The sequence below is a fragment of the Notolepis coatsorum genome (genome assembly GCF_963971535.1).
Source record: "Notolepis coatsorum genome assembly, chromosome: 19".
Classification (NCBI taxonomy): domain Eukaryota; kingdom Metazoa; phylum Chordata; class Actinopteri; order Aulopiformes; family Paralepididae; genus Notolepis; species Notolepis coatsorum.
The window spans coordinates 39,089,703-39,096,247 of NC_140183.1; the positions used below are offsets into that span (position 1 = coordinate 39,089,703).

General features: G+C 42.6%; 1 protein-coding gene across 1 annotated transcript in view; it reads right to left on the bottom strand.

The window, feature by feature from the left end:
- Window positions 1-6,545, bottom strand: part of LOC311245982 (lamin-A-like) — a 99,720-nt gene that overhangs the window by 26,463 nt on the left and 66,712 nt on the right. The window lies entirely within an intron of this gene.

Below are 6,545 nucleotides of genomic sequence, written 5' to 3' on the forward strand. Positions count from 1 at the left end.
AAAAAAGGCAACGGAAATATCATTTGACATTTTTATTTTTGAGCTCTTCCAGACATTTAAATGAAAAACAATTTATTGTTTTTAATACAAATAGACCTCCTGTTCACTGTAAAGTGCCACGCTTTGATAAATTCAGCTTTAAACTTTAAGTAAAATGTTTTGGAACTCACAACACGCAACCTAAAACCCCTTCCTCTCCCAAACGCAGACACACACAGAGAGAATGCCACTCCCCCCCTTCCCCAGTGGACCTCTGCTGTTCTCTCTATATGGCTCTGATCAGCTTAGCTTAGTTAGCTTACGCTAACGCAATGTTAATTTCAGTATTTAACGCAACGTGGGCATAAAGGAATGGCAAGGATGCAAAGCATGTTCGATGAATTTGACCCGTTGTGGGAAAAAAATAAACAGGCACTTACTTCGGGTCGCAAAATAGGCGGACTCTGGAGCCCTGCTTTAACATCTACACGCTGAGCTACTGTTGTTGTTGCGGCCGGGCGGATATGCTCACCAGGGGATTTTCAAAATAAGAGTATCGCAATATGAATCAATCTTTTTATGTTGCATCGATCCTATTTGATCATTGATAATAGATCGATATATCGATCTGGATCGATGTATCGTCCCACCCCTACAATACAGCTCAATACACACAATTGTTAAGGGGATGCAGACCAGAGAAAGACTTTCGTCTTGTTTACATCAGGGTCCCCCATGGAACGCGTCCATTGCCCCTCGATGCATGTGTTACTTGTGCCAGATTATGTCGGGGACCCGATGGACATCAATACTGGAAATCGCGATCAGACAATTGGAATATTCTTTTTGGAATAACCCTGATCAAAGGTAAGGACTATCTGACGTCAATTCCACCATGATCCTATAATGATTTCATATCGATCCAGCCGATCAATGTAGTATGTAGTAGGGGTGTAACGGTACACAGAAGCCACGGTTCGGTACGTACCTCGCTATTAGTGTCACGGTTCGGTACGACAGGGAAAAAAATTATAATTGTGTTCAGGCATCTAATGAGTAAATTAATTGCCTACTGCCCCCTTAACAACTTATGCAATAACTTAGTTTCAGTTTCACTTGTAGAGATGATTTAACTTCATGTGAAGCCGAGACTGAAGAAGACTAGAACAGATTCAGATTCGGATTCCTTTATTCAGCCGTTTGTGTAAAACACATATGGTAATTGTTGCGACATTACGGTGTATGCATTTTTTTTTCATTTCTTTTTTTTCACAGTAACATCAACACCAACACAGACACAGGACAAAAAAACTGTGCAGTGGAGGATTAATAATTTAAATACATATATATATAAAGTGCAGAGTTCCAGTAAAGACCAGTGCAGTACAGTACAGTGTCATTGTGCCAGTGTCACTTGGGAGCGGAGGGGGGGGGGGCCTGAGGCATTGATCAGCCTGGCGGCTGAAGGGAAGAAACTCAGTCTGTGACGAGCTTTCACGGCCTTTGGGATCCTCAGCCTTCTCACAGAGGGGAGCAGGGTGAAGAGGATGTGTCCGGGGTGGGAGGGGTTGGCCATGATCTTCCTTGCCCTCTTCAGCGCCCTGGAGTCGTGCAGGGGACAGCCGATCACCCTCTCCGCGGAGCGAATCACCCGCTGCAGCTTGGCGAGATCTTTTGCCGCTGCAGCGGGGAACCAGGAGATGATGGAGTGGGTGAGGATGGACTCAATGATGGCCGTGTAAAAATGGGCCATCATGGTCCTCTGCAGTTTGTATTTATTCAGATGACATGTTACACAACAATGGCAGAGGATTTATCAATATTTGGGATTTAAACACAGTAGCAGCAACTGGAGAGGAGCTCAGATGATCAGTCCAAAAGTATGTAGTGCTTTCTTTTAAAGATTTTATCAGCTGTGACTGAGAAAGTCCACGGAGAAAGTCAGCGTGTGTGTGTGTGTCTTTCCATTGGTTACCATTATTGGGCAAACAAGAAAACTAAAGAAAACTGTAAAACTTTAATGACCCTGCTGTGTTACAAACATACCGTATAATAATTCATGAATGGTTTTGTTTTAGGGACACCTAGGCTGTGTAGTAAACGGGAGCGGAGGAGGGGAGAACCGAGTGTCAGTGCGTTGTAAATTTGTTCTGTCCGCGTCAGTGTGCAAGCTTCAACGTTTTATTCATCATCTACATTTGGCAATACAAGCTTAATATTCAACGTTAAAGATCAATGTAAGCCAGTGTAAAGTAAAGTAAAAATATTGAGCATAGATTTGTAAAATGTGCAACCCTAGTTTCACTAGTGGTATGACACGTATTCTTCGTATTGGCTGCACACACCGCACCGTGAAGCCCGTACTGTATATTTGCGGGACGAATACATGTACCATTACACCCCTAGTATGTAGTATTAAAAACGAATGCCGTTGCTGACGATCAGAGCATCAAGTAACGCGAGCGCATTTAGCAAAATTCACATATCGCTCCATAAAGCAGTTCCCAGGAATTAGCCAGGATCACTCTGAAACTATACAATATTCACAACGGGATAACACGCAAACGTATACATGAAAATTTTTATTATTTTTACATGTTGAACGACGGATAGTTACGGTCAAATGAGCAATAGTATTGTCTCCATAGCTATAATATAGAATATAGATATAGCCCCGCAATCACCGCGATGAGACGTCTTCCGTGGCAGAATGTAGTGCAGCAAACTCCTGTAGCATGGCAGCCACAGCGTCGGGTGTCACACCTGCCTTTACATGTGCATTTTGTGAGAAGACTTGGTGAGAGGGGCTTCATACATTTTGATGGCAGGAGTGTGCCGAAGTTCTCCTCCCATCCATGCTCCAGAGGCTCTTCTTTCCTCCCACATTCTTTGGCTGTTGTCAGCAGTTTGCAGGCCCTGTGCACAAGAAGGGCGCCTCGTTTGATATGGCCTCTGACAACACTGGTTGTAGGGGGGAGAGCGTCAATCCCAGCACTGGCACTGGTGTACATCTCTCCCCTGAGGTCATCACACGTTTCAGCAGCCGTACTTGACCTGGCCCCTGCCCAGACGCGTACTAAGTACTTCTCTGCAAGTTCTGTATCCTACTCTGACAAGGTGTCCGCCTCCCCAAAGTGGGTCAGATACTGCACTGGGTCAGAAACCAACGCTGCATGTTTGGTCCCCACCTTCTTGCTCATGCAGTCATCTCCAGTGAGTATGTGTGCCTTGATCACCGCCTTGGCCAGTGGCACACCTAGTTTTGAAATGGCTTGATGGAGTGGGAGCATCCGACGTTTCTCACCAGTGCCATACTGCTGCCAGATTCTCCATTCCCAGTGTTTCGAAGTATGGAGTATAATGTAGCAGCAATGCAAAGGTGTCTGTCATTGGACACTACAACCACACTCTTGCACTGTTTCACAGAGACAGCCCACTCGACATGCACCACCAGCCTGGTGTCAGCCTCCTTGATCCAGTTCAACAGGTCCGGGAACTCTTCACCACCAGCCGCCTTTGCTGGGAGCACCTCATCGTTGGAGACAAGAGAGCTGGCAAGGATGGTAGAATTGCCACAGGCTCGAAAGCACGCCATGTCCCGAACTAGCAGCTGGAGATTGATTGATTGATTGATTGAAAACTGTATTAACAGATTGCAGAATGGGTACAATACAGTACAGCTCAATACACACAATTGTTAAGGGGATGCAGACCAGAGAAAGACTTTCGTCTTGTTATCAGATTTAGCTTGTTCTCCTCAGACGCCCAGAACTTATCTAGTTGCTGAGGGATGGGTGTGTTTCTGTTCATGCCGATGATGTCCTTGATGATAAAAATTCTGTTGACTGTAGCTCACTTTTTTCTTTGTAAAGTTGACAGCACTGAGGATCAGTGGCACCCCCAGGTGGACTCATTGAAGCTCTGCAGAAATCTCCTGATTTTGAGTGTGTGTACACTTAAATATAATCCTATGTAACCTTTCAAGGTCACAACCAGCCAAGAATCATGCAAAATGGAGGTATTACATGTGTATTTACTCTCGTAAACAAAAAAAGTCAGTATATGTAAATTAGCGCATGTTTTATGAGGTAATGCCTACTTTGCATGTATAAATATAACATTTCAGAAAACTTCCAATACATATTTTATTTGTTGTTATGTAAGTAATAAACTGGGGAAGTTTCATAGTGACATCTATTATTTAATTATTTAGAGAGTCAAAGGCAGCCATTTTTTATTTGGCGGACCATCACCCCCGTGATTTTGCATGTCCAGGGACCCCTTGACTTAGTCCAAGTGAGAAATTGCGATAACCCCAAATAGCGAGCAGGACTTTATGACAGCTATCGGATTAGTGAGGCGAGATCAACATTTGTATATAAACTTTATTTACAAAGCGCTCCTAAACAAATTACATTACTTCACTACTAGGTTTTGATGTAGGAGCTTATCAAACCCGCTCTCAGGACTACATGTTCCTTGGGTCAATTCCGAATTACCTACAAAGCATTTTGAATATTGACTCCCTGATGACATTGGGACATTTTTTAAATATGCTTTTGAATCTAATTGTTATAACCAATGTTAATATTTGTGTCCGAGTTTATCTTTGCATTGTAATCTTGGCATTATTGAAAATAAGGGTCTAACCTCAATAATCATGGTCCAAATAGCATTGAACTCCTCGACCTGAGCATACAGTAACTATGGATTTAAAAGGATCATACCAGTCTTAATATGAGTTTTAGCCTATTTACCAATAAGCACACACATTTTACATTACCCCTGACCATTTTACATTACCCGTCGTGTCATCGGCAGACATGGAATGTCCTTCCACTGTTATGCTGATGACACACAACTCTACATAAAAACGGCCCCAAACCCCTCTGCAGCTCTGTCATGCCTCACCACCTGTCTTGGGGAGATAAAGGCATGGATGAACAGCAACTTCCTCCAACTAAACAGCAAAAAAACCGAGGCACTTCTAATTGGCACCCCTCACCAGGTTCAGTCTTCATCCATATCACATCTCACCTTTGACGGCCAGGTAATCCCCCTCAGTCACAAATCTGGGAGTTCGATTTGACCCCCACCTGACCTTCAACATCCACATAAAACACCTCTGCAAGACCTCATTCTATCACCTAAAAAATATATCAAAACTCCGTCCCACTCTAACCCTGTCAGATGCAGAGAAGCTTGTCCATGCCTTTATCTCCTCAAGACTGGACTACTGTAACGGACTCTTCGTCGGGATTCCTGGCAAGAGCATCCAAAAGCTGCAATACATCCAGAACAGCGCTGCCAGGATCCTGATGAGAGTCCGTAAACACGATCACATAACCCCCATCCTCCACTCACTACACTGGCTCCCCGTCTCATCCCGGATCAATTACAAAATCCTAATGATCACCCATAACTGCATAAACGGACACGCACCCCTCTACCTTCAGGAACTCATCACTCCACAATCCTCCACCCGCACCCTCAGATCCGCAGGTAGCCTGCTCTTTCAGGTACCCAATACCCGGCTCTGCACCATGGGTGACCGAGCCTTCTGCACGGCTGCACCACGCCTGTGGAACAGCCTCCCCATTCAGCTGAGGGCACCACAGAGCCTGGACTCTTTTAAAGCAGGCCTGAAAACCTACCTGTTCAAAAAGGCCTTTGACTGTTAGCTTTTTATTTAAATTTTCTTGTGCTGTTGTTTTTAAATGGTCTGTTTATACTATGTTTTTAATTAACTATGTTCTATTTTTATCTTATTTTTATTCTGTATTTTATTTGTTTTACTAATAACTATTTTTATTTTTTTTAACTATGTTTTAACCCTGTAGTGTTGCACTTTGGGATCCCAGCGAACAAAGTGCATTACAAATTCAATCTATTATTATTATTATTATTATTACCCCCAACCATATTTGGTGAAAAACTATTTTGCGCAATCAAGAGATACATTTTAAATTGTATACCGGTGAGGTCCTTTAATCTAGGTTTATCTCCATACCAATATGGTCCTTTAAACTAGGTTTATCTCCATACCAATATGGTCCTTTAAACTAAGTTTATCTCCATACCAATATGGTCCTTTAAACTAGGTTTATCTCCATACCAATATGGTCCTTTAAACTAGGTTTATCTCCATACCAATATGGTCCTTTAATCTAGGTTTATCTCCATACCAATATGGTCCTTTAAACTAGGTTTATCTCCATACCAATATGGTCCTTTAAACTAGGTTTATCTCCATACCAATATAGTCCTTTAAACTAGGTTTATCTCCATACCAATATGGTCCTTTAATCTAGGTTTATCTCCATACCAATATGGTCCTTTAATCTAGGTTCATCACTATGCCGGTGTAGTCCTTTAATCTAGGTTTATCTCCATACCAATATGGTCCTTTAAATTCTATAATTTATTTGCATTTATTTTAAATTGGTTGGACCTTATGGTGTTCTTGTTTTGTTCTTGACTTATTGTTATGTTTCTTCTTGACTTGTTTAAAGAAGACGTGTCTGGCCCATGGGGACATTGACGTGTGTTGTCGGGCCTTACAAATA